The sequence below is a fragment of the Peromyscus californicus genome, unplaced genomic scaffold, assembly GCF_007827085.1.
Source record: "Peromyscus californicus insignis strain IS unplaced genomic scaffold, ASM782708v3 Scaffold_13__1_contigs__length_99412109, whole genome shotgun sequence".
Taxonomy (NCBI): domain Eukaryota; kingdom Metazoa; phylum Chordata; class Mammalia; order Rodentia; family Cricetidae; genus Peromyscus; species Peromyscus californicus.
The window spans coordinates 9,419,604-9,437,776 of NW_026294424.1; positions in this window are offsets into that span (position 1 = coordinate 9,419,604).

Here is an 18,173-nt window from a genome sequence, read left to right on the forward strand (position 1 = left end):
CCCAGGTCCAGGAAGTGATCAAGGAAAAGTAGGGCCAGGTCTCAGGGACAGCTGGGGAAAGCTGAGGACGGACTCCCGAAGTTACACATTAAGGCAGCCTCCTCCTCCTAGTGACAATCCTTCATCTGGCAAGTTAGGACCAATAGGGCTGTGCACTTCTGGTTAATGATTCACATGGTCTGACCCCTCCTATCAGATGGCTCCATTCCATGTACCCCCTCCTTGGTAAACTTCCTAGTGAAGGTGCTAGGGTCCCCCTGAAGTCTAACGTGGCTAGAACCAGATGGGCAAGAGATGCAGGGTTGTACTTTCACTAGACCGGGCGCTGGCCTGGTTTTGGCCTTGGGGGCTAAACGGAACCGCAGAACGTCAACATTATCCTGGACTTGGCCTCCAACCTGCACTCTGACCCATTGCCTCTTCAGACCAACATCAAGGATAGGCTCAGACTCACCTCTGGCATCCTAGCAACGGAATAATTGATATTAGCACCTAGATAATAACGAGACACTGAGGGTAAAGTGATTCAGTGGCAAAAGTCCCTTCAGGATCTGGGAGGACAGAGAATAGAGATCCCTTTGATCCTCTACTCTTCCTCCCGACTCCTGCTCGGTCTGTTTCTTGGCCCTGGCCCTGGCCTAGACCACTGAACAACTCTGGTTAGGCGATCTGGGTGGCCAATCCCACCCAACCTGGGCCCAGGTACATGGTTCGCCTTCTGCTTCTTTCCAATAGGAATCTTCCAGTCTCCCCTTGGACTCTTGCTATCGCCAAGATGGGTCAGGACATTGGCCCCTATTGCCAAAGCTGAGCTACTGATAATTGCGGCAAGGCCACTCATGAGGTTTACCTGGCAGACAGCTGCAGGGAGGGGCCTACTCCTCATCATCCAGTGTTCCATGGACTCTGGTGGGCTCAGAGGGGAGCTGTCCAGGCTTAGGTAGGGAAAAGCAGAGGCTGAGGAGAAAGCGCAGGACCAACTCTGGTGCAGTGATAACCCCACCCAACACCTCCAGGTTCTCTTGTTACTCCCTGGATGGTATCTGCTCACTTCTGATTTTGTCTTGAGTGTTCTCATTTGATTCCCCCAGATGCAGACCCTGGGACAAGGATCCTAGGACAAGCGGTTGACTTGGAAGGTGACTTCAGGTTACAACAGTGGGTGAGCAGGCAAAGGATCATGGGATATGAGGAAACCGATGAAGATGCATTCAAGACCAGCTCCTGGGGTGCTGGAGAGGTAGCTCAGTGGTTAAGGGCACTCACTGGCTGCTCTTCCAGAGGTCCTGAGTTCAATTCCCAGCAACCACATAGTGGCTCACAACCATCTGTAATGAGATCTGGTGCCCTCTTCTGGCGTGCGGGGACACATGCAGACAGAACACTGTATACATAATAAATAATAATAATAATTAAAAAAGACCAGCTCCTGTCCCTGAGACCTCCAGGACATAGAGGGAACCACCCTAGAGGACCCCTCCCCGACCTGCCCCCGAGTAGATAAGGGCGTGGCACTGTCCACACCTGCAAGTCATTGATTGAAAACACTCCTGGAAGCCTGAACCTCCGGACATGTAGCCACTGTTTTTCCACATCACAAACCCTCAAAACAAGAAGTTACTACTGGTAGGGACATGGTAGTGTAGGCCTTTAATCACAGCTCTCTGGAGGCAGAGGCATGTGGATCTCTGTGAGTTCAAGGCCAGCCTGGTCTACAGAGTGAGTTTTAGATCAGCCAGGGCTACAGAGTAAGACTCAAAAAAAAAAAATTACTAGTCACATGAAAACCCCAATTGCCCAAATGAGAGTTACTGAAGCCCTGCCTTCTGTGTGTCAGTTCTCATGAGGGTTGCCCAGCTGTGCCCAGCCCAGCACCAGACAGGCAGGGTCCAGATCTGTGGTCTGATTTCTTTTCTGAAGTCCAAAAAAGGCATGAGAAGCTGGGCGATGGTGGTGCACGCCTTTAATCCCAGCACTTGGGAGGCAGAGCCAGGTGGATCTCTGTGAGTTCAAGGCCAGCCTGGACTACAGAGTGAGTTCCAGGAAAGGCGCAAAGCTTTGCAGAGAAACCCTGTCTTGAAAAACCACAAAAAAAAAAAAAAAAAAAAAGGCATGAGAACCACACAATCACACTGAGGACATTGAGGAAGACTATCACCCAGAATCACCTCCATTGCCTATATGGGGGTCCCTCTAGGCCTTGCCCGGGCACATGTTCATTCATGAGCACATGACACGGGCATGCACACCTGCTGATTCTCCCTGGGCTTTAACAATCCTTTGCCTTTGGTCTCTGATTAGCAAGTGTGTTTGGAATTGTGGTCCACAGAGCAGCCGAGGTTCTCTTCTCCCAACACTGCAGGCTGGACTGGTTGCCAAGATTTCCTTATTATAAATAAGAACACATAGCCGGGCAGTGGTGGCGCACGCCTTTAATCTCAGCACTCGGGAGGCAGAGCCAGGCGGATCTCTGTGAGTTCGAGGCCAGCCTGGGCTACCAAGTGAGTTCCAGGAAAAAGGCGCAAAGCTACACAGAGAAACCCTGTCTCGAAAAAAAAAAAAAATAAAATAAATAAATAAATAAATAAATAAGAACACACTTGACTCCTTTGTGTCTAAGATATGTTGTCTTCTTCCTCTTCTTTCTTCTTCTTTTTTTTTGGGGGGGGGGAGTGTATCTCCTTAAAATGTGTTCCCAGAGCTGAGATTTATGATTTTACGCGTGTTTATGACTCTGAAGGGCAGAGTTCACTAATTCATTCCTCACGATAAATGAGGATTATCAGAAGATTATCAGATTCTGTTACTTGTATCCAGCTAAGGGTCAGTCCCAACCCTTAAACAGCAGACACTCAGTGACGCCAGCAAGTACAGTGTCTCGTCACACTCTCATCTAATCGTGCATTATATTTGTCAGGCTTCACTACGGTAGTAACTGTAGCATGATAAAAAGATACCTGGGGGGAGGGGCGGTGGTGGCGCATGCCTTTAATCCCAGCACTCAGGAGGCAGAGGCAGGAGGATCTCTGTGAGTTCGAGGCCAGCCTGGTCTACAGAGTGAGTTCCAGGAAAGGGACAAAGCTACACAGAGAAACCCTGTCTCCAAAACCCAAAAAAAAAAAAAAAAAAAAAAAAAAAGATCCCTTGGATTTTCGAGGTAGAGCTTAGGACTGAGACTTGAACCTAATGACTTGCACATGGTACGCGTGTGCTACACCACTGAACTGCACAGCCAGCCAGGAGATCTCGTTCTAACTTACTTTTATTATTCATACAATCACCTACGGCTACGCTGTAGTTACTCAGCAGCGGAGAGCAGCATCTCACACTATGCCGGGGGGCACCTTGGGGTTGGGGGCAAGGCAGTCTTCTGGGGCCAGGTCTGGGTGTTTGCTTTGTAGTCTGCAAGGAAAGCTTATGTAGGCAGGGCCCGAAGATGTGAAGAAGATTCACTATCTGGCTTCTCTGTACTCCAGCAGCATGCAGAGTTTGGGAGTCCACATGGAAAGGCAGGGGAGGTGACATTGTCAAGCTTGTCACCCGTGTTATCTTTGCTGACCATCATGAATGTGAGTGGTCATACTTTTGGCTGTTTGCGGGTAACCAGCCTCCCATTGGCATATTCGTTTTGCTGTCTTCAGAACCAAGACTGTATTTGGTGCAGGGCTGTGCCTGCGGTTCAGAAGAGGGTGCTGTCCCTGTATCCTAAGCCCCCTTCGCCACAGGCAGTGGCATGTGATCTACTTCTAGACTTCAGCATTAAATGTGACTTGCATAATGGTGGGGTACTCGAGCCTTCCCCACTTCTCATACTCTAGACAGAAACCGGATATTTGGTGTTGTAGCAACCATCTTGTGGTACTGAAGTATCAATAAGTAATGATTTTTTAAATCAGGGAGGCTGCCTAGCAGGGGGGACCCTAGGATGACTGTGGCTTATAATAAGTTTTGGTTTCACCCAATCACTGGGGAAGCTTTAGTGAAACATTTCACTGTTAGGATAAAAATTTGTACCGTATCAAGCTGATGAAAGAAAATGCTGGCTGTACTTTCAGGAGGGGAGGCTAACATCTTTTTAGATTATGGATTAGCCTATAGAAAAATGCCTGCCGTAAATCAAACAGTGAAGGGGAAGATGAATAGGAATCTCACTTACACAATTTAAATAAAATATAGCTCTCTGAACAGATGAAGATAGGTTTCTCCTGTATCCCAGAATCTAATCAATATTTATATGTATAATTCAGCTATCATTTGACTTAAAAGGTCTTATTGGGAAATGTTATCATTTATACTATTTTCTACAGAGAAAATATTTTGCTGTTTAAAATAACCCTGGACTTTTAACCTGTTTTCATGTTCAAAAAATAAATAAATAAAAGCCAAGTTAATAGTTAAAAAAAAAAAAGGTCATTTGGCCGGGCGGTGGTGTCACATGCCTTTAATCCCAGCACTTGGGAGGCAGAACCAGACAGATCTCTGTGAGTTTGAGGCCAGCCTGGTCTACAGACCGAGATCCAGGACAGGCACCAAAACTACACAGAGAAACCCTGTCTCGAAAAAAAAAAAACAAAAAACAAAACAAAAAAAACAACAACAAAACAACAAAAAACAAAAACCAGGTCATTCAGTATTCATGTGATGGGACTCCATTCCTCCTAATCCACCCATGGAACCATCTCACCCAGGCCCTACTGGAAAACTAGGTCTGTTAGGCCCAGAAGGTACCACATTCATTAAAGTATACACGTAATCTCAAAAAAAAAAAAAAATAGGCCATTAGGAGTGATATCAGAAAGATAGCAAACAAGGAAACTCTAAGATAGTCTCTATACATAGAAACATTGATAAAACAAGCAGATATGTCAGAACCAACTTTGTAGGTGCTCAAAAATAAAAATAGATAAAGGTCTATAGCAACCAAGCAAACAGTAAATTTAAAAAAAAAAAAGTTGCCCTGAAATTCTAGGACAGTTTTATGGTGCTTACTCACCCTTGCCCCTCCCCTTACTCACCTTTGCCCCTCCCCTTACTCACCTTTGCCCCTCCCTTCCCCAGGGTGGCAACTGTGTCTGCCTTAAAGAGACAACAGCAGTTGTTACAACACAGAGAGAATTGCTCCCTCTGGGCAGGAATGATCCCAACACTGATGTGGTTAATGCTTAAAGGTAGGTCACTACTCAAAACCGTGCCTGGGGTAGAGTTTATAGGTAGAGACCTACAAAGGACCATCTAGCCCAAAGAAGCTGGGGGAAGTAGGACATTCAAAAACAGCTATTTCGGCCGGGCGGTGGTGGCGCACGCCTTTAATCCCAGCACTTGGGAGGCAGAGGCAGGCGGATCTTTGTGAGTTCGAGGCCAGCCTGGTCTACAGAGCGAGATCCAGGACAGGCACCAAAACTACACAGAGAAACCCTGTCTCGAAAAAAACAAAAAAAAAACAAACAAACAAACAAAAAAAACAAACCCAGCTATTTCATGTTCTAAGAGAAAAGATGATAAAATCCACTCATCTAGGCTATACCAATGACATTTCACCAGTCACAAAACATCTGGATTCCTAATCCCACTAATAAAATGTAGTCTGTCCTGCAACCAACAACTCCAGAAAGGCTAGCTAACAGGGAAAGACCCTAGGAGGGACACATGGATGACCCTGTGAAGGAGAAGTGGGATGAGTGAACTGGGTGTGGGGTGGTGGCAGAGGGTGAGGAGTGGAGGATGAGAACATAGGGAAATGGGAGGGTCAAGCTGGAACAGGAACAGAGTGGGAGGGCAGGGAGGAAGATACCATGATAGTTGAGGACATCATGGGAATAGGAAGAGGCAGGGTACCAGGGAGGCTCTTCAGGAATCCACAAGGTTGACCCCACCTTGGTCTGCTGGCAGTGGTCCAGAGGGTGCCTGGACCGGTCTACTCTGGTGACCAGCCTAACAAATAACCTAGCTGTCATCCTAGAGCCTTGGTCCAGTGACTGATGGAAGCAGATACAGAGATCCACGGCCAGGCATCAGGCTGAGCTCCGGGAATCCAATTGATGAGAGAGAGGAGGGATACTGTAGGCAAGGGATGTCGAGATCATGATGGGAGGATGTGCAGAGATGACTGGCCACGCTAGTGGAAACCCATGAACTGTGAACTGGTGGCTGTGGAGCCCCCATGGGACTGGATTAGGCCCTCTGGACACGGAAGATGGTTGTTTGGTTCGAACTGTTTGGGGGGCACCCAGGCAGGGAGATCGGGATCTGTCCCTGGTCTATAGGTAGGCTTCTGGAATCCAGTGCCTGTGGTGTGACACCTTGCACAGCCTTGGTGCAGTGGGAAGGGGCTTGGACCTGCCTAGGCTCAGTGTGCTAGGCTCTGCTGACTCCCCATGGAGACCTCGATTTGGGGGATGTGGGGATGCGAGGTGGCTTGGGAAAGAGAGCTGGGGGGTGGGAGGAGGGAGGAGGGGGAATCTGTAGATAGTATGTGGAGTGAGTAGAAAATTTCTTAATAAAGAAAAATGAAAAAAAATGTAGTCTTTCCTTCCTTCCCTCCATTCATTCTTTTTTTTTTCCCCCCCAAATTGGTGTTTTGAGATAGAATTTCTCTATGTAACCCTGACTGTCCTGGAACTTGCTCTGTAGACCAGACTGGCCTTGAACTCAGAGATCTGCCTGCCTCTGTCTTCCAAGTGCTGGAATTAAAGGCACTGCCATCATCTAGCTTTTTTTTTCCTTTGACAGAGTCTTACTCTGTTGCTGAAGAACGTAGCCTGGAACTCACTACGTAGCCCAGAGATGGATGACTCTGAATTCACAGCAACCCTCCTGTCGTAGCTTCCTGAATGCAGGTGTGAGCCATCACACCCAGGCTTTTCAACCCTCTTAGCGCACGACCATTTTGTTATTTTAACATACATTAAAGTGCATTCCCAATCATATAAACTAACTCTCTGCTGTTTCTCTCAGGCTTCTTGGTATGTTTGGATTATCTAGAACTAGAACTCTAAAGGTTAACAAAGTGGAGACCCAAGTAACATTATACAGACTAAACAGGTTGTATCCACAGATTTAAGAGTAAATATTTATATATTCCTAATATATAATATATATGTGTATCAATTAAAGAAAAAGAGGCTGTGAATCTGAGAGAGAGCAAGGGAGGAGATGTACATGGGAGGTTGGAGGGAAGAAACTGAAGGTGGAAACTTTACAGTGTTGTAGGAATAAGATGTTTGTTTGTTTGTTTGTTTGTGAGGCAGGGTCTCTCTACATGTTTCTGGCTGTCCTTTAACTCACTCTGTAGACTAGGCCGGCCTCGAACTCACAGAGATCCACCTGCCTCTGCCTCCCATGTGCTTAGATTAAAGCCGCACCACCACACCTGGCTAATGCAACACTTTGAATGCCAACAGATCGGATAACACAGAAGTGAGTAAAGTTCTTATTCTTTAACTGCCAAAACTGACTCGTTGGTAGAAAGCCTGGATAGACCCATACAGAATGAGGAAACTGAGCCAGTAGTTTAAAAACTCTCCCAAAAGAAAAGCTGAGGACCAGGTGGCTTCACTGGTGAATTCCACCAAACATTTACCTAAGAATCAAAACTGGGCTTTTTGAAACTCTTCCAAACTGTTGAAGAGGAAATAGCATCTCCAGATTCAATTGCTGAGATTTGAGGATGGTTTGAGTGAGTTGGAAGCTTGGTTCAGAGTGGTAATAGAGTGGTGGGGTGCCAGGTGCTGGTGGCGCAAGCCTTTAATCTCAGCACTCTGGAGGCAGAGCCAGGCAGATCTCTGTGAGTTCGAGGCCAGCCTGGTCTACAGAACGAGATCCAGGACAAGCACCAAAACTACATGGAGCAACCCTGTCTTGGAAACCCCCCCCCAAAAAAAAATAAAATAAAGTGGTGGGACCTTGAAGAGGTGGGTCCTAGGAAGCTGATGAGTGGTGATATAAACAGCGCTTGAACCTTTTATAAGTGGGATCTAGGTCTCAGTGATAACATATAGAACATTTAAGAGATGCAACCCATTGGAGGTCCTGGGGTTATTAAGAGAACTGCTTGTGGCGAGGACTAAGACAGCTCTTCTAGTACCACTGGATTTTTACAGCAGGTTGGTGTTAAAGCCTGAGTCTGGCTCCAGACCACACTGCCTCTTTGTTTCTCATGACCTTCCCACAGTACTGACACTATGCTATTTGGACTTTCAGCCTCCAAAATCATGAAACAAACATCTTTTCTTTTCTTTTTTGTTTGTTTGTTTTGTTTTTCGAGACAGGATTTCTGCTTTAATCCCAGCACTCGGGAGGCAGAGCCAGGCGGATCTCTGTGAGTTTGAGGCCAGCCTGGGCTACACAGCAAAATCCAGGACAAGCACCAAAACTACACAGAGAAACCCTGTCTCAAAAAACAAAACAGGCCGGGCGGTGGTGGCGCACGCCTTTAATCCCAGCACTCGGGAGGCAGAGCCAGGCGGATCTCTGTGAGTTCAAGGCCAGCCTGGGCTACCAAGTGAGTTCCAGGAGAGGCGCAAAGCTACACAGAGAAACCCTGTCTCGGAAAAAAACAACAACAACAACAACAACAACAACAAAAGGCGTGTGCCACCACCGCCCGGCCATCTTTTCTTTTAAGATTGTTTTTAAAATGGGTGGTAGCATTTGTGCATGTGAATGCGGATGCCCTTAGAGACTACAGGTGTAGGGTCTCCCTGAAGCTGGAGTTACAGGCATTGTGAGCTAACATGAACTCTGGAAACCAGGTTGGATCCTCTGCAAGAGCAGTATGTGTTTGTAACTGCTGAGCCACCTTGCCAGCCTCTAAATGCCTTTTCGTTATCAAGTTTCTCAGCCTCGGGCATTTCATTGTTGTAATGAAAAACTAATATGTAATTCTGTGAGGCCACCCTCATAGAATCCTGCTTTTACGATATTCTGACATTACAAGAAAAGAAAACTATAAATCAGGTGTGACTGGGCATATCTCTAAACCAAGTATGTAGCTAGAGTTTTCCTGCCTGGCCCACAGTCAGGACAAATCTCTCTCACCCGCCAGTCCCACAGCCACTCAGACCCAACCAAGTAAACACAGAGACTTATATTGGTTACAAACTGTATGGCCGTGGCAGGCTTCTTGCTAACTGTTCTTACAGCTTAAATTAATCCATTTCCATTAATCTATACCTTGCCACATGGCTCGTGGCTTACCGGCATCTTCACATGCAGCTTGTCATCATGCCGGCTGGCAGTGTCTCTCTGACTCAGCCTTCCACTTCCCAGCTTTATTCTCCTCCTTGTCCCGCCTACACTTCCTGCCTAGCCAATGGCCAATCAGTGTTTTATTTATTGACAAATTAGCAACACACTTGACAAACAGACCATCCCACAGAACAAGTACTTGGGAGACTGAAGCAGGAGGCTCCTGAGTTCAAGTGTGGGCTACAGCAAAAACTAAAAAGAAGAGAATTATAGATCACCATTCCTTAAAAATGCCCCCCAAGCAAACCAAATTCAAGAGCATATTAAAAGGGTTACACATATTGGGCAGTGGTGGCGCACGCCTTTAATCCCAGCACTTGGCAAGGCAGAGGCAGGCAGATCTCTGTGAGTTCGAGCCTGGTCTACAGAGCGAGTTCCAGGACAGACTTCAAAGCTAAACAAAAAAAAAAAAACCGTCTCGAAAACCCAAAACAACAACAAAAAAGGGGTTACACATAATGCCAAGTAGGATTTATTCTTAGAAGGTAAAAATAGTTCAATCACTAGAATACACTATTTAATTTTTTGTCTTTTTTTCATTTTTATTTATTTTTCTATTATCAGCTTGATACAGTACAAATTCTTATCCTAATAGTTTCACTGAGTCTTGCCCAGTGATTGAGTAAAACCAAAACTTATTATAAGCCACAGTCATCCTAGGGTCCCCCCTGCTATGTAGCCTCCCTGATTCTGTGGGTTGCAGTCTGATTGTTCTTTGCTTTATATCTAGTATCCACTTATGAGTGAGTACATACCATGTTTGTCCTTCTGGATCTGGGTTACCTCACTCAGGATGATATTTTCTAGTTCCATCCATTTGCCTGCAAATTTCATGCTGTCATTGTTTTTCTCTGCTGAGTAGTACTCCATTGTGTATATGTACCACATTTTCTTGATCCATTCTTCAGTTGACGGGCATCTAGGTTGTTTCCAGGTCCTGGCTATTATGAATAGTGCTGCTATGAACATAGTTGAGCATGTATCTTTGTGGTATGATTGAGCATTCCTTGGGTATATGCCCAAGAGTGGTATGACTGGGTCTTGAGGTAGATCTATTCCCAATTTTCTGAGAAACCGCCATACTGATTTCCACAGTGGTTGTACAAGTTTGCATTCCCACCAACAGTGGAGGAGTGTTCCCTTTGCTCCGCATCCTCTCCAACATAGACTGTCTTTAGTGTTTTTGATCATAGCCATTCTGACAGGTGTAAGGTGGTATCTCAGAGTCATTTTGATTTGCATTTCTCTGATGACTAAGGATGTTGAGCCTTTCTTTAAATGTCTTTCAGCCATTTGAGATTCTTCTTTTCAGAAATCTCTGTTTAGCTCTTTAGCCCATTTTTTTAATTGGATTGTTCGGTATTTTGATGTCTAGTTTCTTGAGTTCTTTATATACTTTGGAGATCAGTCCTCTGTCAGATGTGGGGTTGGTGAAGGACTTTTCCCATCCTGTAGGCTGTCTTTTTGTCTTATTGGCCGTGTCTTTTGCCCTACAAAAGCTTCTCAGTTTCAAGAGGTCCCATTTATTAATTGTTGTACTCAGTGTCTGTTCTGCTGGTGTTATATTTAGGAAGTGATCTCCTGTGCCAATGAGTTCAAGAGTACTTCCTACTTTCTCTTCCATCAAGTTCAGTGTAACTGGATTTATGTTGAGGTCTTTGATCCACTTGGACTTTAGTTTTGTTCATGGTGACAAATATGGATCTATTTGTAATCCTTTACATACTGACATCCAGTTATGCCAGCACCATTTATTGAAGATACTTTCTTTTTTTCCATTGTATAGTCTTGGCTTCTTTGTCAAAAATCAGGTGTTCATATGTGCATGGATTAATGTCAGGGTCTTCAATTCGATTCCATTGGTCCGTATGTCGGTTTTTATACCAGTATTAAGCTGTTTTTATTACTATAGCTCTATAGTAGAGCTTGAGGTCAGGGATGGTGATGCCTCCAGAGGTTGCTTTATTGTACAGGATTCTTTTAGCTACCCTGGGTCTTTTGTTTTTCCATATGAAGTTGAGTATTGTTCTTTCCAGGTCTGTGAAGAATTGTGTTGGGATTTTGATGGGGATTGCATTGAATCTGTAGATTGCTTTTGGTAAGATTGCCATTTTTACTATGTCAATCCTACCTATCCATGAGCATGGGAGATCCTTCCATTTTTCTGATATCTTCTTCAATTTCGTTCTTTAGAGACTTAAAGTTCTTATCAAACAGATCCTTCACTTGTTTAGTTAGTGTTACCCCAAGGTATTTGATATTATTTGTGGCTATTGTAAAGGGTGATGTTTCTCTGACTTCTTTCTCAGCCCTTTTATCATTTGTGATTAGGAGGGCTACTGATTTTTTTTGTGTTGATCTTGTATCCTGCCACTTTACTGAAGGAGTTTATCAGCTGCAGGAGTTCCCTGGTAGAACTTTTGGGGTCACTTATGTATACTATCATATCATCTGCAAATAATGAAAGTTTGACTTCTTCCTTTCCAATTTGTATCCCCTTGATCTCCTTTTGTTGTCTTAATTCTCTAGCTAGAACTTGAAGTACTATATTTAATACATATGGAGAGAGTGGACAGCCTTGTCTTGTTCCTGATTTTAGTGGAATCGCTTTGAGTTTTTCCTCCGTTTAATTTGATGTTGGCTGTTGGCTTGCTGTAAATTGCCTTTATTATGTTTAGGAATGTTCCTTGTATTCCTGATCTCTCCAAGACCTTTATCATGAAGGGGTGTTGGATTTTGTCAAATACTTTTTCAGCATCTAATGAGATGATCATGTGGTTTTTTTCTTTCAGTTTGTTTATATGGTGTATTACATTGACAGATTTTTGTATGTTGAACCATCCTTGCATCCCTGGGATGAAACCTATTTGGTCATGGTGGATAATTTTTTGATGTGTTCTTGGATTCGGTTTACCAATTAGAATGCACTATTTATTAATAGAAAAATCATATATTGGGGCTGGAGAGATAGCTCAGCAGGTAAGAACATACTCTGCATTTCCAGAAGACCCAGGTTCCAACATAGTGGTTCACAACCATCTGAAACTCCAGTCCCAGGGTATCCATGCCCTTTTTCAGCTTCCATGTGTACTAGGCATGCATATGGTACTTGTACATAGATGCAGGCAAAACACTTAGACACATAAAATAAAAATAAATCTTTTCAAAACTGTATTATTGCTGGGCTGTGGTGGTGCACACCTTTAATCCAGCACTTGGGAGGCAGAGGCAGAAGGATCTCTGAATTTGAGGCCAGCCTGGTCTACAGAGTGAGTTCCAGGACAACCAGGGCTACACAGAGAAACCCTGTCTTGAAAAAACCATTAATTAATTAACTAAAAGTGAACAATCCAAAGAAGAAATTGAGAAATCCATACTAAAGCAGGCCTTGGGTACAGGCCTGTAACCCAACTACTCAGGAGGCTGGGGAAACTGCAAGTTCAAGGCAGGACAGCCTGGGAAACTTAGTGAATCCTCAGCTCAAAATAAAAAGGAAAGGCTGGGCATGGCGGCACACACCCTTAATCTCAGAATTCAGGAGGCAGAGGCAGACGGATTTCTGAGTTCAAGGCCAGCCTGGTCTGCGTAGCAAATTCCAGGACCACCTAGAGAGCTACATAATAGAGAGACCCAGTCTCAAAAAAAAAAAAAAAAAAAGAGCAACAACAATAACAACAAAGTAAGCCAGGCATGGTGGTGGCAAAGGCAGGCAGATCTCTGTGAGTTCGAGGCCAGCCTGGTCTACAAAGCGAGTTCTAGGACAGCCAGGACTGTTACACAGAAAAGAAAAATAATAGAGGATCGAAAGCTAAAAAACACTGAGATGAGCCGGGCGGTGGTGGCGCATGCCTTTAATCCCAGCACTCGGGAGGCAGAGCCAGGAGGATCTCTGTGAGTTCGAGGCCAGCCTGGGCTACCAAGTGAGTGCCAGGAAAGGCGCAAAGCTACACAGAGAAACCCTGTCTCGAAAAACCAAAAAAAAAAAAAAAAGAAAAAAAAAAAAACACTGAGATGAAAAACATCACAGGGATTTCTTGCCCATCAAAAGCACAGAGAAGAAAAGAAAAACTACATAATTTGTTTTTCTTTTCTTTTTTTGCATTATTGTGTTCTCCTGCATTAGTGTTCATGTGATCATTGTGCAGGGCACATGTGTACATATGGGTCAGAAGACAACTTTCAGGAGGCAGTTCTCTTGTTAATGGTGGCTTCTGAATAAAGAGGTGTCTAGTACTTCCTTGCCAGCTGCTTGGAGGAGAGAGTGGGCAGTGCAGTCCATCTGTGTTGACCAGCGACCCTCTTCCTCTGTAATAGATAGCTTCTAGCAGTGAGTCTCAACCTGGGCAGGGTCAAGAACACTGAACACAGACCACCGAACAGGGGGAAGGTAAACCCAAACTGCAGAGCAGGGGAAGATGGAGACCATGTGCCCTGTGTCCAGTTTGAGCTGAGATGAGGCCAGAGGGACTGGCCATTCATGCTTAGAATCTATGAGGCATCTAATCCTCAAAGCGTCACCAGAGCTGGTTGGTAGCCTTTGTCCAGGAACTCTTGACCTTGCGGTCATCGTCTGTAACACAGCACTGCAGTTTCTAACCTTAAGCCAATCACTTGCACTGCAGACTGTCAGGACCACAAAAAGTCTGAAAGAGGCCTGCAGCAAGACCTCTCAGACAGACAGTCTCTGCCTACAGAGCTGGTGTTTAGGGGATATGGGCGTCCACATCTGTTAGCCAGTCTTTTCAAACATGGGGCCTCTGGTACATCTCTGCCCTTGGGAGGAGTGTAGCTGGGGCCTCCCATCTAAGCTCTGAGTCATGGAGATGACGTGAAAGCCTTCTGGGTCATGCCTGCTGTGCTGGGTGCAGAGTCCAACCCTGCCAAGTGGGTTCTTTCCATATGAGATCTTTCCTTCCCCATTTAATTGGACATTTTCTTCAAGATCCTTGGACCAGAGAAAAGAAAGGTATTGATATTCTTAGGGCAAAGCTTTTGTCTTTAGCTGCACCCAGGAACACACAAACAACTTACCATGCATCTGCCTTCAGAGCATGCCCACAGGGTGGGCAAGCTGCTAGAAACTGAAGTTTCATGAGTTGAGACAGTTACCAGAGGCACAGACTGGGTTCAGGACTGCTTCCTGGAGGAAGACATGCTGGGTGAGAAAGGATTAATGCCCTGGGCCTGCAAAATATAACATATACACAGGACACAGCTAAACTTGAATTCCACAGAAAACAATGCCCCCATGCTACTTTTTTTTTTTTTTTGAGAAATGCAATTGCATTCCAAATACTGAATGGAATATGGTTAGGTAGTAACCTTCTTCACCTTCCTGAAAATTTGAAGTAGATGAATGTCCTGCCCCTGGCTGTTCGAGCAGCCTCACAACAGGTCTGAACTTGGCAGGCTAGAGATATTTGGACAGGACTCTCCCCTGGCATCACTGTTTATCTATCTGCAAGACAGATGAGTGGTGAACCTCAAATGGCGGTCTAGGCAGCAGAGAACGGGCCTCAGCTTGCAAGAGAGCCGTCAGGAACACAGAATCCCAAGCCCTGCCCTAGATCTGCAGAACAAGCAGTCGGCTGATAAACCTGGAAACAGAACCGAGGTCTTCGGCACGTTAGGCAAACACCTCTGAGCCTATCTCAGCCCCAAACCCCTGTATTCTATGAGGATGGCTTTGAAATTTGGTGTACATGGGGGTTGGGGGGAGGGCATTGTATGAACATTTGAGAGGCACCAGGTGTCAGCCCAGAGGAGGGCCACACTACATCGTACCAGCACTTCACCTTTGTGCTGCATTAGCCTCCAGAGGAGCCCTCCAGATAGCATGTTGTCACCTCTTACAGGGGATTCAAAATGGCAACGTCTCTCCTTACGAGGCCATATGGCCAGTAAGTGGCTGTGATGGGCGGGCCAAGCCTCTATAACCATGCCATGCTGGGTATGTGAAGATGTGTTGCTCTGTCACAAAAGACCCTCTTGATGTGCCTTGCTCTGTAACTGTCATGGCCACAGACACCTTTATCACATTCAATGTGATTCCTGTGGTTTGTTGGTACATGTGTAGGCAGTCAGGTGGCTGAGCTGGAAAGGCTGGACCTGTCCAGTTCTGGAGGTGTCTCAGGAAGAATAAGTAATGAGTGTGTATGCCCAGCACACAGCAGGTCTACTCAGCCCTCTTCAGTGAACCAACTTTCTCCTTCCTTTATCCTTGTTAAAAAGAGAGAGAGGGTCTCACAAATCACCCAGACACATAAAATAAAAATAAACATAAAAAATTAGAAAAGGAAATGAGCCAATCATGGTGGCACACACCTTTAATTACAGAACTCAGGAGGCAGAGGCTGAGGCAGAGGCAGAGGCAGATAGATCTCTGTGTATTTTAGGCCAGCCTGGTCCACAAAGCAAGTTCCAGGGCAGCTTGGGCTGCTATACAGAGAAACCCTGTCTTGAAAAAACCAAAAAAGAGAGAGGGGGAGGGAGGGGAGGAAGGAGGGAGAGAGGGAGGGTGGAAGAAGCAGTCTGTTGTAAATGGAAAGTAGCAGCAATTTGCAGGCCCTTCTGTAAGGTGAACCTCTCATAGTCATTTTCCTGGGAAAGGAGGATAGCATGAGCTGAGGCGTCTCCATGCTCAAGTTCTTCCTTATCACTATTTCCTCCCAGGGACATCAATTGTAAAGGTCAAAGTCCCACGATGGGTTCCTCAAAAGCTGAGTCATTAATCCTTGGCAGATGCAAGCAGAGAATTAGTACGGAGCAACCTTCGGTCCAGAGGTTTCTGGACACACCCTGTCCCATTATCAACATGATATGACTATCTGGTCAGGATGCCATCCTCTAAGAACCCAGCACTCCTTTCACCTTTTACAGGAGGCGTTCAGATTTCCAAGTTCAAACCGATGAATTTCAATCTGTCACAATCTTTGGTGACAACCACACTGGTATTTTCATCTTCAAATGTACCTTCATTCCCAGGGAATTTGCACAAGTAGGTCCCCTGCAGGACTGCCATCCCCCCCTGCCCTTCCTGCTTCAGCAGTCCCTCCGACCAATTCAAACCTCCAGGATCCTGGCTTCCCCATCCTGACCATCTCCCAGTTTGGGAACTACCAAAATGTCAACCCTCTACCCTGGGATGCAAGCCTTGAGGAATACACAATGCTTTTCCTCCTACAGGCAGAAACAGATGGTACAAGTCCTAACTTGTGAAGTCAACTGTAGCTCAGGGGTCCAAATCCTCCCAGACAGGGTTTCTCTGTGTAGTCGTGGCTATCCTGGAACTCACTCTGTAGATCAGGCTGGCCTTGAACTCAGAGATCTACCTGCCTCTAGATGTGTGACACCACTGCCTGGCTAGGGGTCCAATTCTTGGTTCCCATAAATGTTCTTGCAGGCAGACTGTCTTGTTCCTGATTGTAAATAAGGTCATGGCCAAGGAACAGCAGGTTGCCCAGGTGTAAATAAAAACGTCAGACTGAGGCAGGCGGTGGTGGCGCACGCCTTTAATCCCAACACTTGGGAGGCAGAGGCAGATCTGAGTTCCAGGATAGGCTCCAAAGCTACACAGAGAAACCATCAGGGTTGGGGGAGAGGGGAGAAAAAAAGAAAAGAAAATGTCAGATTGTAGGGCACCCCCAGACTGTAGAACTGCCTGGGTTTTTTGTTTTGTTTTGTTTTCTACTGCTTGGCGAAGCCTCAAGCTTCCAGCAAGCCCTGCCACTTTCTTCCTTTCCAGGCTTACCTTGCCAAATGCCTCCTAGCCCCAGGTAGCCCATTCTTGACTCTACTATGAGTATGCCTAGCCTCGGGCCATCCTGTCCTAGTTTAGATGAGTTGTTGTAAGGTTAGTAAGAGACTTCATTCCCAAACTGAGTCCAAGAGACAACAACCCTGCTAACCCCAAGCACCTGAATCTTCACACATGACAAGGTCATTTGGGCATTTTATTTATGTCAACTTGACAGAAGCTGAAATCATTCAAGAGGGAACTTCAATTAAGAAAATGCCTCCTTGTGAGCAGGCTGTAGGCATGACTGTAGGGCATTTTCTTAGTGATTGATGAGAGAGGGCACAGTCCATTGTTGGTTGTGCCATCCTAGGACTGGTAGTCCTGAGTTCTATTAGAAAGCAGGCTAAGCCATTAAGCAGCACCCCTCCATGGCCTCTGCATCAACTCCTGCCTCCAGGCTCCTGCCCTCCCTACTTTTGATGATGAACTGTAAGCTAAACTCTCTCCTGCTCGAGTTACTTTGGTTATGGTGTTTCATCACAGCAATAGTAAGCGAAGACAGTGAGCTCTACATCTCTCCCAAATAGATTCAGAAAACACAGGGAACGTTTTCTCCACAGCCTAAGTCATTTCATTCCCCAAAGGGATGGGCCTGTTGCAACTGCAACAGATTACCTCACACATCCCCTTCGTGGGACAGGACGGAGTGGTGGCAGAGGTCCCAAGAACAGCAGCTACTGCAGTAGACACCTAAGACCTATGGTCCTGTACCGCTGGCCTGGCCAGCCTCCAAACCCTACCTAGTCCCACATACTATGTGACCTCATCTCGACCAGGTTGCTTCAGTTTTCAATTTATTTGTATGAAGGGGTCACAAAGGCTGTGGTACGTATGTGGGAGTCAGCTCTCCTTCGACCATGTGGGTTCGAGATTGAATTTGGTTCATACACCTTGTTGGCAACCACCTTTACCTGCTGGGCCATTTTGCCAATCCTACTGAGTCACTTTTAAGCCTCCTCAAGGGTTTCTAAGTTGGAAAGCATACATGTAACAGCTGCCATGCTCTCCACCACAGCTCTGGTCCCACTCCTTGATGATGTCACACAGCAGAGTACCAGCTTCATCTCCCCAGAAAAATCTCCTAGGGAAATCTATTATTTGGTTCTGGTGCATATGTCCTCACCATGGT